This window comes from Lathamus discolor, chromosome 2 (genome assembly GCF_037157495.1).
Source record: "Lathamus discolor isolate bLatDis1 chromosome 2, bLatDis1.hap1, whole genome shotgun sequence".
NCBI classification, from domain to species: domain Eukaryota; kingdom Metazoa; phylum Chordata; class Aves; order Psittaciformes; family Psittacidae; genus Lathamus; species Lathamus discolor.
This window is the reverse complement of record NC_088885.1, coordinates 150,585,207-150,604,527: the sequence shown is the minus strand read 5'-3', so window position 1 is coordinate 150,604,527 and position 19,321 is coordinate 150,585,207.

The following is a 19,321-nucleotide window of genomic DNA, read 5'->3' as shown; positions in this document are numbered from 1 at the left end:
TAACTGAAACAAGTAGCAAATTAATAATAAGGAACATTGGGGAACAAAGGGGAAATCAGTTGAATCTTATCCTAAAATGCAGCTCTTATACAGCAGATGACTGATCCAGATCTGAGAGCTGTGTTTTGCAATGCAAACTTTCCCAACAGAATCTTTCAAATATGCTGATTTTCAGGGAAAGAAAAAAAAAAAAGGAATAAAAATGTTTTATTTTATGGGTAATTCTAAAGCTCTGAAACAACTTTCTGAACAACACGCAACTAGTAGGCAAATCCATATAATTTACTTTTCAAGTGGGGAATAAGTCTTATTGTTTATCAATCATCATGTTTTTCTGCAGGAGCAACAAGTGAAATTTTATCTGCAACCTAGGGGCAAGCAGACACGAACAAGACATGGAATAGTTTGCAAATTGAACAGGAATGAGGAGAGCAGCCTTTAATCTAAAATGAATGAAGTGAGATAGCTCAGAAATACAGTGGAGTCTTAGGAACTGATTTTCTATTACAGTATGCAGTACAGATGAGTCTGTGGAAAGGATAATCAGTTTCTTCCCTGACGTAGTCAAAATACATTATTTCCTTGTCTGGATTATATTGAGGAGAAGCAAAGAAGAGTGATATTTCATTCATTTTTAAGTGACATTTCTAAAAACCTGCTTTGTTTCTACTTTTATTCCTCTCTTTCGTCCATCTTTTAAGCGACGCTGTTCTCTTCAGATATAAGCTTTCTGATAAAGGAAATTTGATTGCTTATATCTTGTCAATGGGCCTCACACAGTATCAGAATACAGAAGAGGGCATGAAAAGAGGGCATGTCATTTATTGGACATTGTGACTTTCATGGTTTCGTTGTCATTTCGTAAGTGTTAAACCTGCATCCCATTGTCTAGCCTAGACATGGTTCTCCAAATGTTACTCAAGAGAGTAGTGTTCTTAAGTGCATGGTATGCTTTTGTATGGACCTAGCAGGATTTAACTGAGGTTATTCATTGTCTCTGTGCCACCATGGTGGGTTTTACTGTGTCAGTTATCTGACAACCTCTACTTTAATAGCACAGAGTTTCAAGGCTTCCGTATGATATTACACTGTTTTTGAGCAGCTGTACTTCAACACAAGGCTGTATTGAATTATTGCAATCAATAAGTCAGATGAACAAGACCTCTTTGGTTTGTAAAACAATCAAATCACCAAATTTTTTATTAACAGATTATCATACAGGTGCTGTTCTGATTGACCTGAATTCCACAAGCCAGTGTGTAGGACATCTCTAAGGTAACTGAAAGCAGACAGTGCGAAGAGCTTGCTTTTATGCTTATGAGTCTAGTAAGCATGACAGATTCTGTGTTCTACAGATTCCACTGGTTATTTCAGCTCCAGGTTGCAGTAAACATTAAGGTGGATATTTTTTTTCACCTTGGCCTTCTTTTTTCAGTGGATAACATAGCATAATTAATTTAAATATAATTAATTTTGGCAGTAAGAAGGTTCAAAGTGAATTTAAGCCTTCAGTTAATCCTAATAGGTGCTGCTGAATCCATTTATCGCCATCCTGTATGACTGGCAGCCAGCACAAAACCCAGTAGTAAATGCAAAACTGGCTGCATGCCCACAGAGCTGGCAGGCTCTGAGACACTGAATGAATGAATGAGAACATGAAGTAAGCAAGGGAACTTTGATTTTATATGCAACAGCCCACTGGAGCTCCAACAAAACTCTGCTCTGTTCAGATGTCCCTGCTAACACAACACAATAAGCTGACAAGAGACAGCAAATCCACTTGACTAAAAATAAAACTGAAATCCAACACGATATGCTTGCAACTGCAAGATGAGCATTTTTCCAGCCTAAGCAAAACTCTGAAACTATCCCAGCGACTGGACGGATGCAGAGGGCAGGAAACTTGGGATGGCTGGATTATTCATTGCAGTCTGTTCTCCTGTTTGCATTGTATTTGGTTTATTTTGGCCCCCATTTCACTTCTTTCCTGATAACTGCATAAAGAATTAATCTGAATGGAGGTTGCTATTTACATGAGAAAAATCAGCAATGGCTGTGCTTTGTTTAGATTCACAGGTAGTACACTGAGAAAAGGGCAAAGAATCAGTTTTCTTTTTTTCCCTTTACAGAAAAGAAGTCAGGGTTTCTTTGTAACTGTAGTGAGGAGAGTCAAACAGGAAAAAAAAAATCTATAGCCAAAAAATGCATTTAAAATCAAATTAAAAGAGAGCTATTTTCTTATGTTACACACAGAGGATAGAGAATGCAGATGATTTTGCATTATATGTAGCAGAGCCTAGAACCAGACCCACATACATTGAATAGAAATAAACCATAGTTAGCAGTTGCAGCTGATAAGCAGTAAATCTAGGTCTATAGCTTCAGACTTTCAAAGACATCTGCATGTTGTTGTATCGAATATCTTGGTATCAATCACATAAGTAATTGCTGCCTACTCTCAGTCTCCAGATGATCTTGTTTAGATCTTGTAATACAATAGAGAAGTCTGAGGTATGGGTTGTGGGAGCTGATACTAATTTACATCGCTTTACCTATTACCCAGAATGAGTACTTGCCCTTGAAAATTCAAGCTGTTCTACTCATACAAACTCAGTCACAAAGAAAACACTCTTGAGAACTTCTTGAAGGTCAAAGGAACCAGGATTTTCGTTGTCTTGTTAATGGGATGGAGGACACAGAGCCAACAGCACTAAAGGACTGACTGAAAACTGACTGAAAACAACGATGTTGGGATTCAGAAAACTGACATAAGTAAACCAAAAGTGCTGGTTTCTAAGACAGATTCTCTGTGTTGACCTTCAGCTTTTAAACCTAGAACTGATATGATTTGGTTTTCATTAATAATATTAATGATGCATAACTCATCTCCCTATCTCAAGAAGAGTGAATCATCTCAGTTGGATTTTAGTTTCTGCTCCACTTCACTTCCTGCCACTATAACATGCTGAACATTCTAAAAATAACCTGATAATTAAAACACATTAGCATTTACTGACGTACCATCTGAATTTGACCTACTTCTGGGTTAAAACATTGACAGTGGTGGGGATGGCGTCTAGGACATGCTCTTGGTAGAAAACAATAACCTGTGTAATAGAGGAGGACTACTAATATGAGATCCTCATGTTCAACAGCTCATTGGGTTGCTGAATCATTTCTCAGAATCTGGAAATTACAGGATCATAAAAATTGGTTCAAATCAAATACCATGTAAGAAGCAATACAATCATTTGAAGTAAAATAGTGTTCTCAGACTGTGCAAAAGAGTCAATCCCACATGTGAAAACACTCCCCTTATTAGTCCCTTGTGACTTCCTACTGACTACAGTGTGGTGATTTCCAACCCTGTAAATAATGAAACAATTTCTGCATCAGACTAAAGCCCTTCTTAAAGAGTATAACACAGCTAAGCCTCTAACAAAAATACTTCAGCAATAATTATTACTTGGTTTCAGATTCTTAGACTTCCTGGCATCCTGAAAGCCATTTAGCATGCTGCTTTTGTCCATGTCTGCTTGCCCTGGAGAGCTTAGCAATTAAGCCAGAAGGATTTATTAGGATTTTCCTAGGATGGCCCAGTAGTATATTTGAGGTGACAGAGTTTCAGATCAATTCTACTCCTCTGAAGAACATATGCAGTGCACATACTTCTGATCACACAGAGCTGACTAAACTAGAAGTCTATGTGCTTCCTTCTCTCATTTTGTTGCAAAATTTGTATGGCTACAGGTAGGTCACAGAAAGAGGCAAACGAATTATAGTGATGCAGATTCTAAGTGCTATTTATTTTACTGTGTTGTGGTAGATCACTTTAGGACTAAATTGAGCAGCTCTCCATCATGCAGCTCTTCATCATGCACCACACTTATCTGGAAGACACAAAGACGTCTGCTATTTTTTACCTGGACATTGAATTAAGAGTTCAAATGATAACCTACTGATTACTATTGTACAGGATTCATGTGTAAGAGGTAGAGCTTGTCTACCAGAGCAATGCCAAGTGCTACAGAAGTCAACAGGGCTCTTTTCTTACCGAGCACAACAGGTTTTGAACTAGACACTGAAGCTGAGTGATCCAGAAAGACCATAGTTCTGCTTTAGGAGCTAACATTAATATCTTCATGCTAAAATAAGGACCAGCATGTTGTATTTGGGTATTGGCACTTTCAAACGTGGTTCCAAGGTGTCACACCTTGCATGGGGCACCTACAGCTCCTGGAATCAATCTACCTTTGAGCAATATTTGGATAACTCACTGGGACTGGTATAGTACCCTCAAGGTGTTTGGTAACTTTCCAGCCATTGGTTTGTAATGTAAATGCCCATTAACTAAAAGACAGGGGTATTTATTTATTAATTAATTAATTTATTTATTTATTTATTTATTTATTTATTTATTTATTTATTTATTTTTAACTACTGAATTTGTCTACTGAAAACAGGAAAGAAAAAACCCAGATGTGCTCAGCCAGGCTCAGATGCCTTTCTCATAAAGAAATCTTGACACTGTAAAAGTCTGGGATCTGGAAAGGAATCATGAACATACCAGAGGCTAGAATCAGAAGGTTTTTCATCAGTGTGGCTGATCCCTGACTTTTGACCACAAACGATATAAAGTTACAGGAGTCTTTATTTGGGAGGACTTTGTTTTTCCTTCATTCTGGCAGGGCAAGGAAACCTCAAGATGTCTGATCAAGGTATACAGGTGTGGGGTGATGTAGGATGAAGCCTCTGACAAGCTCATCACTTCCTGGAGCAGCTAGTCATATACAAGCCAGAGTCAATTTACTTCTCCTTGGGAATAGCTGATCAAATTAAAGGGGAAAAATGTGCAGATCAAGGAGAAAGCACTCACTCAGAGACACATGCATTGCGCCAGCAGCTCCTCAGTGAGTTATACCCTATGGCAGCCCCAGACCTTTACCCTTTCACAGTGTCTGGGGCACCAGGCTGGGTACTTCTGGAAGACTCGAGGCTGCCAGGCCAAGATCTCCTCAAGGGTGGCTGTATTTTCTCATTCCTGATGGGCACTGCAGGTCCCTTGGGGTCTGCGGCAACTGATCCCCCACAGGGACATTAAAGCCCCTCTTTGCTGCTCCTCCCTGACCTCACCCTGATCTCTTGCACTCACCTGTGTTTTTCTCAGCCAGTGCAGCAGCATACCAGTATTTGGAGTTTCTCTGTGTGTCAGCTGGAGGATTTGGCTTCCTGTCACTGATTTCTACTGCAATAGTATGTGTGCATTATAAGCAGAACCAGAAAGGATGTAAGAAAGTACAATAAACAGTAAGGATGCAGAGCTGAAAGAGGTCATGACCCAGTACTCACTCTGGCAAAACTTCTGTGAATATGGGGAGGTTTGGTTCTCTGTGCCTTCGTGTGCCCTATGAATAAGGGCTAATCCCTTTTTTACCTTGAGGTTGGCCCATTAGTTTCAGGCAAAGACCCTGAATGGTGTAAGGTGCTATTCAGTAACGACTGTGTGAGTGCTAGAGATGGATGCATTGCACCAAATTACAACACTGACTTGTGGGTTAGTGTACAGGCATGAACATCTGGGTAACAAAGTGATGCAGTGAAGTGATGTAGGTCCCTCATGCACTGCCTTTCTACATACTGACTTTCAAAAGGCTTAAGGACCAAAGATTTCTTTTTGTTTGTTTGCTTTATTCTGATTTTTTTTGTTGCAATCATTGTTAATGTAGATGCCGCAGATGAACTCTCAAGTTATTTATATTCTGATCTGTGAGGCTATCATTCTGCCAAGAGTCTTTCAGGTTATGTGCTAGCTATCCAATTTGTCTAGATTTAGCTGCTAATTTTGGTCTCTCAGCACAGCATAGTTCTGCATGACACTGAGGGACACATGGGTACACACACTTTTGACTGTACCTCTTTTCCCTTAGAAACCTAAACCTAAGGGAAGAAAAGCATCGAAAACATTGACTGCCTCAATAATTTTTTGGCACTTTTTGCTGAGTGTGTAAAACACTGGTGACCAACCTTGCTTTCCAACCTGAAGCAAACTTTTCCACTGCTGCAGCAACTTCACTCTCTGCTTGTTCCATCTGTAGCTACTACCACTCACTGCACTACCTCCTTCAGTGTGTAAAGGCCATGGAGCCAGAAACTGGGATAGGGACATCCTGGAGTGAGAAATTAAAGTTTATGAGCATATGCTTAGGTTTGTATGAAGAGCTAAAAGGAGATGATTTTTATTCTCCTTGACGACATTTGTTGCTTCAGAGTAATGTCATCTTTAAGAGGTGTACTAACCATGCAGGAGGGACTGGAAAAGAACTTTGCTCCTTTTTGCAAAGTGGTAATCATACTGCCTTTGCATTCAAATACTTCTTGAGAATCTGATTAGTATGTCTTTGTCACAGCAGCTCTCAACCTTAGGGGACTTGATTGTGGTTAGAGTGAGAAAGGTGTCTCCCGAAACAGAGGAACCACTGGGTGTTGGCCACTGGTTTTATGGAAACATGGCTTGCTTTCAGTGGTCATTTGATAGAAACCCTGCATTGCCTACAGACTGTTACTCTGCCCTCTATGAATCCAGAATCTTCACTCTCTACTGAGAACAGACAGTCCACTGGAAAAGTCCCACACTGCTTATGAATCTGCTACTGCCTGTCCTTCAGTTTTATAAGCCATTGGAACTAGATGTGATGATGACATTCAGATCCGATTTTCCCTGCAGTTTATGAGCAGTTGGATCCATGATTTTTGGATCACACATATCTCTCGTGTCAACACAACAAAATGGATGTGATAAAATGGAATGAAAAAACAGCAGTGCTCTGTCAAGACCAGCCTGGTTACTGCATAATAGAAATTAGTCCTTGACAAAGACTTGTGTTTCTGTAATGCCCAGAGGACCTTGTGGCTAAGATAAAGCTTAATTTGTTTAATGGCTTTCATACCCAGAAAGAATAAAGGCATGCTCTATCCACACATCAGCAGCTGGACCTCTGGAAACCTTTTCTTAGAAAGAAAAATTAAAATGGATAACCATCTTTTTGTCACAAGGTTTTCCCGTTTCCTCTTTTCTCGGGGCAGTCAGCAGCACTTTGCAGCTAGTAAATCTGTTTGGCAGGTAATCTGCCACCCATAGACCAGATGCTGCTTTGGCAAGGTTAGCTTTCCTGTTGCCATGGCAAAGCTCAGGCAGGCAAATGACAGGGGTGCCATGGCCTGTCGCCAAGGTAATCTGATGGCACAGGCCTTTGTTAATTGAAAGAGGGAAGCAGGCTGGTGAAGCCTGCTTTTCCCTGCCAGTAAAGACTGAACTTTGAGCAGGGTGCAGGACTAATTAACTGCCTCCACCAGCTGTTGGGTGTAGCATGCCAAATCTGACAAGTGGCCAAGGCCATGCATCCTTAACCCTTGCTGTCTTTTGGAGGAGAGGCATCACTTACTGAAGTTGCTGGAACACACTAAAAATTTATTTTCTTTGGAATACTGAAAAAAAAAAAAAAGTGGTTATTTTCCACCTGAAGAACTGTGAAATTTTTGTTTGGTTTGATAATGACTCCAATTAACTGGTGAAGCTGTCAGGACACAGTCAAGTCATGTATATATTCTCCAGGTGCTCTACAGAATAAAAAGGTGATGTGCACTAGAAGTTTCACTGCTGACTAGTGATATGTTAAAGGGATCTGATTTGGGAGTTGGGGGGAAACAACTCCAATTCTAGCTGAATTTACTTATAGACATCTCTAGCTCCCACTGTGCTAGGAAGAGCAGAGTGGTTTGGGTTGGAGGGACTGTGAAGGAAGCCTTTCTGAAAGTGAGTGGGAAGAGCTTAGGGTTTCATCAGAGGTTGCATTTCATGTCTCATCTCCTGCTCCATTGCATGACCAGGACTTTGGATAAGCAAAGACGCATAGTGTGGGCATGATCGATAAAACACAAGGACTCCACAAACATTAGCTTCATCTTTGTCAACCAGTTTTGAATTTACGTATGTTACTTATGGTGCCCAACCCAATCACCTGGAAACAAAAGAACAAAGGGAAATTTGCACCAGGTTTTCCTCTCTGCAAATTATCTCTTTCTGCTCCACAGCCTTCAGAGTCACTGGCAGCATCAGAGAAAAGTCAATGTGGCAGCAATGTCCTCACTAGTTGTGCCATGGTTAGGAAATATTAATGCCAGATACATTCAATGGCAGCAGAAAGACATGACTCAAATCTTTTTTTCTCCCAGAAACTGTTCTTACTCTACTTGTCAGTCCTACCAAGAGTTCTTCCTGTATAAGTATCATCTCTTATTTTAAACTCTTAATTGGACACTTACACAATGAGTTGTTTATCTGGTTTTAAGTGATTTGGAGGTAAAGCACAATAATATAGTCAATGTCTACTTCTTAAGACACTTAAAATAGCTGTCTGGGAGCCCAGCTACAAGCCCAGAGACTCATTCTCAGAGCACTCATACATGAACATTTGCAAAACGAACTCAAGAGGATTAGGTCAAACTCTTTGTATTGCAGGTGAAACTCACAACTCTGGCCTATTTAATAAAGATAAGACCAAAACTCCTTGCTGTGATGCTGACCATAAACCTAGTTTCTACGACAGCTTTCCTGGTGCCTGCTGTTCATATTTGCCATCTTGTCATTTCACTGGCTACTGCCAGACATCCCTACTGTTTCCTGCTCACCCTGCTTCATGTTGCTGTCACTCATATCAACAGGTCCAGTAATGTTCCAGTCCTTCTGCAAACAGTTCGTGGCATACAGGATCCTAAACACTCCTCACAGAAGGGCCCTCTTCTTGGGCAGACGCTTCTAGCACCCTTTTCCTTTTGTTGTTCATAGTTCAGGTTGCAGTATACTTTCCATTTCCAGCATCCTGAATATAATTCTTTTCACTATTCACATTCAGGTGAAATAATTTCATTCATTCTACTAACAGAAGACAAGTAATCCAAACAGTTCCTTAAGTGACAGGCAAAGGATGCTGACCTATCCAGTTAATTCTATTTGTTAAGCGAAGGGAAAGGGACTTTGTCTCTGAACATCTGACTTGCCTGTCTCACTGCTCAGCACAACTATTAATGAGTTACCCTCTCTCTGAAGATTTCAGCCATGGGTCTTAGAGCTGTAATGGATAAATCCTTACACTAACAGAATCTTTAGTTTTGCCAACATGTATCTACATGGAGAGAGAAAAAGAGGATGAAAAAGAGTAACAGCCATAGTATTCTGTTGTTTGAAATAAGTGTTGCTTAAAAGGTTCTGGGCAGTGTAATTTTTACTTTTATAGGCACAGCCTGGATGTGTTTGACTTTTCCAATCCTCTCTTCAGAGATCCAAAGGGGCTTGTTTATAAAATCTGTGTTTCAGACTCCTTCCTATATGAAGTTCAGAGAGCAGTTTCTACTGCTATGCATAAATTTGTCCCCGATGTTTTATCCTTGGAAGAATCTCCTTCTAATTCAAACACTTCCTTTCACAGACAAAAAGGGTGTCTTAGGCAGGCTGTTTCCTATACACACACCCCCACACACATACTTAACAGATATATATGTATGTATATGCATAGAGAGAGAGGGATATGCTCTGGCTGCTACAGGAGCCTTTATACAAAGTCTGAAACATTAACTGTATCAAGCAGCAGAGGAAAATCAGTACTTCTTTTGATCAGTTCATTTCTCTTTCCAAATAACTGCCTCTGTCCTTTCGTACTTCAGGCAGCCTGCAACAGTTGTCAAGTCTCACAGGCAGAGACTGAGATGTCTCCTACCTCCTGTTCCCACCAGAAGTAGGCTTATAATTCATGCATTTGCACTGCAGCACCACAACCTCTCTTGTACTTGTTAACTAGATAGACAGTGGGAATATAACAGTGAAAGAAGTAGGTCAAGGACAGAACTGACTTTGGGAAGCATGTTGTATAATGGTACCCTATTTTCAAAAGCCTCCTAGTCAGTAATAGAACCTTGTGTATGGCCTCTCCTCCAGCTGAACTGAAACAAGCCAGACATTTGCCTTGATGTGTTTTTCTCTCATCCATTCTGTACCTCTGCTTAGTGGTTCTGGGTGATGCCAAGAGCACACTGAAAATAGCTACCTGCAAAGAAGGCACTGGAGTTTATTGTGCCTATATAAGCTTTTGACAGGCTATAATAAGACTCAGAAACACAATTTTTTTTTACCAGCATTGTGTCTGAACAAAACTTTTTTTCTTTTTTTGCGACAATTGAAATACGAGCGCTCCAAGATTTTCCATTAGCACCATTAGAATAACCACTTTCCCCTAGTGCAGAGATTACATCCCTATCCCTCATTTCTTCTGTTTGCTAAAACAGTTTGAGGTCCTTAAAACTTCTGGCTACCTTGGCAACAATCACTGGAAGAAAAAAAGTGAAAAAAATCTCAGTCTCTCTAACCTTGTAAGTACTTCAGAGAATACAAACAACACATGAAACATCGCAGCATGGGGAGCAATCTTGACATATTTTCTTTACAAACTACAGGGTAAATGGAGCTGCCTTACCAAGTGTAGCTACCTTATACCAGGAGTAAATGTAAAAGTCAGGGTTCTTGTGCTAGAAAAAAATTTAATTTACCAGGGAGCTACAAGATACACAGAAGTCAATGTGCGATGCCATGTTGAGGTAATTCATGACCTGTGTTGTCATTGCTCACGTGAGTGATGAAGAACAGATTAGGCCTTTTCCATCTCCTTTGGAGCTATGATAGCACTGGATCAATTTGTACACTTAGATATGGCACTTAAAGGGCATGGACTTGCTATGGGCTCAAGAGCAGCAAAAACCAAGGAGCAGATTAGGACTTTCACTGTCTTTGTCTGTTGCATGCATGCCTTAGAGAAAGAATATTTTCTCTGAAGTTGTTCAGTTCTTGCAATAGTTCTCCTGGTCACATAATGATTAGAAGCTAAATACAAGCCTTTAGCAATATCGTATACATTCTTGCATGTAGAACATGCAAGGCCTCCCTTTCCACAAGCACATTTACCTGCGGCAAGCATCCTGTGCTTGCAAGGGTTACAAAGCACATATAACCTGTGGTCACCAGAATTTGGCCCCAGATGCAATTCCTGTTGCTAAGAAGACCATGCAAGTGCTGCAGGCATTAGGAGCCTGTCAGGGGCCTGCACAGCGTTGTGAGCAGTTAATTAAAATCATCATCTATTTAGACACATTGGCACTTCCTTCTGTGTGTGAGTGTGTGAGATCTGCAGGAGGGGAAGTGTTAATCTGTTAGCAGCAACTGCATCATGTGTATAGATCTTATCACAGTGTCTTCACTTTTTCTTTCACTCTTTTACTGAAAGCTTTCAAACCTCTTATCCCTCCAAGCCTGAATCCCAGCATGTATTTTATTCACACAAAACAAGGTCTTGTTAAGTGGGTTTGCTAACCCTTGCCTATAGAACACTTTGTGCATTTACAAAACTGAAAGTAGATAGATCATATTAAAATAAATGAAAAATCCTTGTCATAGTCATAATACTGTACAATTTCTTAATTTTCCTAGAAATTAATATTAATTTGAAGAAATCAAAGAAGATAAAAAGTCCAACATTTTTTAAAGAACCTTTTATCTTTCAGCTGTGGATATCACCGATGGGATTGCTCAGTATCTCAATGGCTCCATTCGTATTTGGCTCTCGATGTGTAACAGTAGAAGAAATCGAGTGGGAAAAAAAATGTTGCTGATGGCACATAAGAACCAGAAGTTAATGACACAGGAATGTTTTAAGGAGCAGCTGCCTGTGATAACATTTTCTTGGATTTCAGATCTGAACATGAGACTTTTGGAATGTAATGAAACACAGGAGATTCCATCGAAAGCTGTTGTCATGACAAATCATTAATCAGTTTTGCTCTGAATCAGATGTGTTGGTCATAATAGAGAAATCAGAGGAGCATTTCCTGGTATCAGCCTCCAGTATCAACATTTTTCATGATTCTGGCTTCAGAATTGTGTTAAAACCCATTATTACAGAAAGGGACCAGGTATAGAAGTTCCTTTAAAATGGACGTTTTTGTGAATACAATTTTAATCAGAGTGAGTGAAATAGATAACATTGAAAAAAAAAAAGGTTATAATAGCTACTATGTTTTATCAATGAATGCTTAGATACTATTTGGTACCTTGTGTTTAATTTTTGAGCTAGTACTGTTTTTTGCTTTATTTTGAAATTAATACTTGTTATAGATGAAAGCAGACAACTGTTATTCTCTGGAAATATAATTGACCTGATGTTGTGTAACAGTCAGGTCACACAAAGTGAAAACATTCTTGGAACAGATCCGTAAATAGTGCTTGCTTTCCAATTGCACATGTTTTTGGCTTCTACTATTGTGGTCTCATTGCTTTGCAAGCTAATCGGTTTCAAACCTGCTTAGAACAGGAAAACCTAACAAACACACTCAGAGGTTAGCTGTTTCCTCCACTCAGTATGGTTAGAACACAAATTTACAGAAGCTGAAGGACTGAAAAAAAGTTGGGTGATTAATATAAAAAACCATTTAACATTTATCAATGCTTAACAGCTTTTGCACTGCAATACAATGAATGAGTAGAGTATAAAGAACAACTGAACAGACCATAACACCTGCTCAGGATTATCTAATTCATCTACACATTTAGACTGCATGACAGAGCTCAGCAAAAACTGAAACAAAATGTGCCTGCTAGAGTGTTACAGGTGGCTGGAAAGTTAGGGGAAAGAATTGGGTGAAATTTTGTTGATGGAGTAGGCTGAAAATGCATCAGAAGTTCCATCCCCTTCTGCTATCAGCTTCAGCGTGAAGTGATGTTGACAGTGGAACTGATGCTGGAAAGAAACATCTCCTGAATTCTGACCCCAAACTTCAACATTTCACTGTCATTCACAAGAGAAAACACAAGCAAATTATTTCTGGAGAATAAAAATTCCCTTCCTCCCCCTCACAAGCCTTGCTAATTTTAGAATGAATTAAAAATCTTTTGTGAGAAACAGTTGTTTGGATGATGAAAGGAAAATCTTCTAAGGACTTACTGGGGGAAAATGTCCTTTAAGGAAAAATATTACACTTGAAAAAGAGTGGGAGGAGGGAAATGGATGCTCCAAAGTTTCTGATAATTTCTTCTAAGTCTTCAACAGAAAACTACATGTAAAATGTTACCATCATTAAATGGCATAATATTGTTCTACTTCAGTGCGTAACTCACCATGGCATAACCAAATACACTACTGCATGGCACTGTGAGGATAAACTGGTTTTGTGAGGTTATAAATAAGTCTAGGCTGAGAGGAGCTTACGAGAATATGGTTTTATTTACAATAACAATCTACATGATCTGGAAGAGAACTTTTTACCACAGCCACTGACATCTGCTGTGGGACCAGGAGCACTAAGAAAAGAACAAACATGAAACTATTTTTTTGTGAAGCACTAAATTATTATTAGAAAGACTTCAGAATATTTTTACAACTGAGTCCTTATTTGGACTTTAAGGTGGAGAAGCACAGGTCTGGTTGTCTGAGTGAGAATTCTAGTACTTCATCAGCTTGAGTCATTTATAGCACTTATACTCCAGTTTCACTCTCCAGTTAATAGTAAAGAACATATCCACTGCTTAAAGCAGACAGACTCCTGGGGACAAGCAGCCTTAGCACAGATCTGCCATTCTACCAGGTCTGATCTGTGCTTATTTTAACTGTGGGAGATGAAAAATTAGCTTTCTGTGCGACTGGGTTGGTTAGTTAGCAAACCCTGTCCACGGAAAGAAAGAGCTGGAGTCAAGGAAAATCTATAAAAGCAGTGGTGTTGAAACAGGTAATGGTTCATCTTGTGCTGGGATTAGGGCAGTTCCCCTCTGTGACCATCAGTACTCAGATAAACAAAACATGCTGCTTCTGAAAACAAAACCCGACTGAACTCATGTAAGAGACAGATATCTCAAAAACTCATTAGATTACAAACATTGTAGAGATGGAAAAACTTAAACAATGCCCCCAAATGGGCTTTTGGAGACTATATTTAGGTTTGAATTTAGATTTGGTATTAGGAAGAAATTCTTCACGATGAAGGTGGCGAGGCACTGGAGCAGGTTGGTCAGAGAAGCTGTGGCTTCCAACCCAAAACATTTTATGATTTGATTCTATGATTCTCTAATTCTATATGAGAGCTTTGGTATATGTTTTTTGTTGAAAGTATTGATTATTTTGATATTTTTAATGATTTTCAGAACTGTACATCACCTACATGTCAGAACTAGCTCTGTCTATCATACGTATGTTTGATGCAGAGTAGATGTATTCCTTTGTTAGTGAAGTCACGTGTATAAAGCAGAAAACAAGTTTCCACACCTTTTCAGGTCACTTTCTACAGAAAGGAAACCAAACCTCTGACTTCACGAGAAAAGAAAGGAAAAACAGCATAAAGTGAGACAAATTTAACTTCCTCTTATACCAGCAGTCTTACATGGCAGTGCACCTGACAGTTATTTTTAAAAAGGACAATTATTAATCTTCCAGGTTACCATATTAAAAAAAAAAAAAACCCTTAAATTAGTTTTTGAGCTCTGTAAGCACAAGAACAAAAATAATCAGTGATCTTTTGAAAATAACTCAGTCTGCACAATAATCTAGGGTCTTGTTTTCATAGAATCATAGAATGGTTGCAAAGGACCTTAAGATCATATCTAGTTTTTTAGGAGTTGTCTCTAGTTTTCAGGAACATCTGAAACTTCTCTGAATTATTTTATCATCTTAGAACATGTGAGGACCCAGAAAGTCTTCAGCCTGAGAAGGAAACAGCTCTTCCCTCCTCACCTGTGGCTACAAAGTCTTCTCCTTTCCCAGTCTGCGACCTGTCTGAGATAGAGATATCATCACCACTCTATTTCCCCAAGAACAGAGAAGTTTACTCATCTTCTGTTTGGGTGGGGGAAAAGGTTAGAAAAACACACAGGGCTTATTGACTCACCCATAAAAGACAGAGCTATGTGTGTACATATAATGTGAAAATACTGTACAGCGAAATACCATTGCATACTTCTACTGGAAACAAAAGATGTGCTTGTAGTAAATAACTGATGCTGCAGGCTGCTTGGCTTGTGTGACAGCTGATCACACCCAGGAAACAAGAAAATTCCCTTAGTTTTTCTCATTCAGGTGCATCATCTTAGAAAGGAAAGGCTTTTCTGCCTCCACCATAATTTGGACTTTACCTCGCTCTTTCCACTCTTCTTCCCACAAATTAAAAGTATCACGTGATGAGTGTTTTTATAAATGAAAAGCTTGGTATCACTGGAAATTTCTGAGCTCACCCCTGTGGTAGTAGAGCAGTTGACAAAGCAAAAGGTTTAATGTAGTGGAAATGCCATTAGTGGAGGATAGGCTTTTAAGCAAAAGTGCAAAGTTATCACTGGAAATATTTCTCTCAAACCTTGGATTGAAAATGCATTAGATTGATGTGAGTTCACATGTAAGACTTTGGGCCTGGCCAGATGTTTTCAGCTTACAACTCCAGAGGTGGGCATCTTCTCGGAATTCTTACATTTATTACACAGAGGCTTGCACCTCCCCTTGAAGATGTTCAGGGAGTCACAAAGTGAAAACAGTTTGAAGATCATTGATTTAGACTGTTACGAAAGAGCCCAGCAGAGGCTCAGACACCCTGGCTGTGCTCTGTTACCCTCAAGAAAACTCTTCCTGCCAGGGAGTTTGGACCGGAGCCAATAAATGACTGTTCATAGCCAATAGGGAGAAAAAAGAAGGCAGGAGAAAAGTGCTGTTGGTTAGTTGGAAGACTTAAAGCACCTTTACTGGGGCTGAGTATCTTTGTGTGAACATTTCTTTAGCCAAGGAGCAGCTCCCAATCCTTGTTACACAATTCAGTGAGGCATAATTCTCTTAATACAAAGCCAGGAAAAACGAAACACCAGTGAATCAGAAAAGTATCTGACTGAGAACAGTGATCTCTGCAATCTGGAATTTATACTAAAGGTTCAATTGTAACTAATGTTTACAAGATGCAGTTTAGCAAAACAGCACACACAAACCCTCCACTTTCATTTGTATCCCTTGCAGTCCCCACTTGCTAGATGAAAGAGGAAATGTTTGCATTAATTAGTGCATAGACTTGAGGGCCAGTAGTCCTGGGTTATTTTCCAAGCTCTGGCACTGATTTATTGTTGTCCAATCCTTGCTTATATTGAAACCATGTTTACTGAACTGGTTCAAGAGTGCTTAAGGCTACAGTAATCTAAGCACAGTTTAGCTGGATGGAGCAAGACATTACTGAAGTAGTACACTCTGCCTACAGCCAACAGCCCTCTTTTGCAGTAAATCATAGTAGTAGTAACCTTTAAAACCAAAACTTTTGTAATTGAGTCACCAAAAGGTACGCACATTTGAACAAGAGTTTCTGAGCATGAGTCTTATCCTGTGTGACCCACCTCTCTACCCTGTTTTCTCATGTACTGAGTCTCAAATTCAACACTTCAAAAGTGTTTTTTTATCACTTCAATTTGTTTGGTACATTCCTTATTAATGTACCATGACATCAGCTTGAATTTTCGTCTTCTGAGAATTCTGTCACATTGGAACAAAGTCGCAATTCAAAATATAAACGCAAAAGCAGCTCAGGTAGCACATTTATGTTTTGACAAGACCTAATGATAACGGACACTTAGAAAGATCAAACTGGGGTTAATGAAATTTTCTAGTGGCACAAATATGGAATTGAATCAAGGATGTAGTGAAAGAAGAGAATATCAGAAGTTCACCTGGACACCAGTTATTAATAACAACATTTTTTGCTAAGAACTGTGTGTCCTTCTGTTGAATCTGGTACAGAAGGAGGGATCTGAGCACATCAGCCACTTTCAGAGCACTCTGAGACAACACTGGGATTTGGTCAAATAAAAGGCAAACCAAAATTGTATTAGCTAAGAAGCTGAAAGTATAGTGCATGCAGTTAATGTGTTCAGTTTCCATTGCCTTTGCTCAATCTAGTTAAAAACAAGTAAAGGATGCTACTGGAAATAGGTAAAGGGTACTACCTGTACCCTGTACCCTGACAGAGGGAGAATTGCACTATTTCTTCCAAAATTTCCCAGATAATGCAGTGAAAAATGTGTATGCACTAAATTTGATGTTTTGCAGCTATTCAGGCTTGCTGCACATGTGCACAGAACGTGATTTATACCTGAGCAGTAAGTCTGACACCTCCAGGTGCACAATGTCCAGAGGTCATGTTTCTGGGAAGTGCTGGACCAGGTAGATCTGGAACAAGTAGATATTGAGCTCAACATGCCCTGTGGAAAGACCTAAGATTTTTTGACCCAGCCTGGTTAGAATTAATACAGAGTGGGTTTAAGTGGGGCGGGAATCTTGGATGCCTATATAAACCCACAGATTTTTATGAAATAGAGGATGTGTTCACAGAAACCAATAATGAGTGGAAGAGAGAGTTTCACTTGTACCAGGAGCCTGGAAGTTTTAGTTCGCTTAGTATACCAAAATTTATGTTGAGAAGGGGTGCCATTGCTGCCTCTTAATGCAACAGGGTATATTTAATGGAGAAAATTGATTATTAAAGCTGTGGAAACATGTCAGTACAAGGCTGAATACATGAAAATTGACCATGCGTGACTCAAGGCTGGAAACTGGTTGCAAGTTTCTAATTGTCAAAAGAGGGAGTTTCCTGGAACAATGGGAACAGTAGGACTGAAAAAAAGACTTACTGTTCTCACAGTAGGTCTGATGTATTTGAGAGCAAGACTGCATGTCAAAGAGTGTCTGTGACAGCCAGATCAATACAATCAAGATACTGAAGTCATATAGACTGAAAGGTAAGCAGGGATTTGTGTGCAGTAGGGCTGACATCCAGATGATGAAGAAATAGTATCACATGCATTGGTTTCAACACAGCTTCAAGGGTTTCAGCTACTTCCACAGTGGAATTCAGAACTACAACATCTCTTCAATACAGCTTTTCAAGTCTGTAAAGTCAATCACTCAAAGAGTTCTGTCAACTTCAGTCAGAAACAGGCTGAGTTTCTTAAATCAGAGTTCAAGTGGTCAGTCTGTAGAGGTTTGACTGATTTGCATTAAGAATCTGACAGTTCAAGGTTGTTTTTTTTTATTTATTTTTTTAAAATCCGTTTTAACTAGGCTTACAGGCAACAAGTTTGAAAATAGGATGTATAAATTCCATCTTTTCATAAGCAGTATGGTATATATATACCAATTCAGCAAAAAACTGAAGGCAGAGCTAGCCTGCAGAACAAACAGAAAACTCCAAACATTCATCATGCTTTGCCTGCTGCAAACAAATGTAAAATGTGATTTCAGGAATGTGACTTTTCCATTATTCTTTTCCTAAACTTCTTTCTATGCACAGTATTTCTTTTTATTTCACTGAGTTGTTTTTCTGTAACTGAGCTCAGGGGCTCTGCAGTTTACAAATACTTTGTCCCGAAATATAAAGGCAACACCCGTCCTCCATAACTCCTTTGCTGATTTTTTCCAGAGGATTTTTTTCCTTTATCTTAGAAAAAATGACGTAACAATGTATACATTGGTATGGGAGCATCCAGTTACACAGAAAAAGGATTTTAGAGGGTATTGACAATCCAACAGAAAAAACATTTTTCTATTGAATGTTGTTCAGTCAAAACTAGAATATTTCACCTGGCTTAATCATGACAACAGCTTCTCCTGTTACTTTGGATTTACCCCTGTTCCTGGTTTTGCAAGATACAAAGTGCAAATCTTTGCTGATAAATAATTACTGAAATGTCCATCAATAATGTTACAACCTATGACTATATCATATTTTGATAGAGGACTCTGCTCTTTAGCCCTTTCTTTGACCCTTTCCCCACATAAAAAAACCCTGAAGCTCAACATAAAGAACTGAAGATGTAATGAAAAGTTCCAAGCCAGCTCTTCACCTGTGGCTTCGTAGTCACACCTGAGAATAGCTGAAAACCTCTAGGACTTCAGAATTATTTTCTGCATTTCATTTCCCACTTCATTCCACAAAAATCCTGTAGTTGACATTACAGTTCATAATATTGAAAATTTGAGCTAGAACTAATGATGGGCAAATTAGTCACTAAAAAATACGTGAAAAAGCTCTGCCATATGTATTCCTTGACTGTCTTAGTAGCTGGGTCACAAAAATCTTTGCTGATAATAAAATCTGAAAAGAAGCAATCATTTTCAAGACTAATGTAAGACTGAGCTGCAGATTGCTAAGCCTGTGAAAAGATTCCAGCTGACTTATATTTACTATGGATGAGGCTCTCTATGCTTTCTAT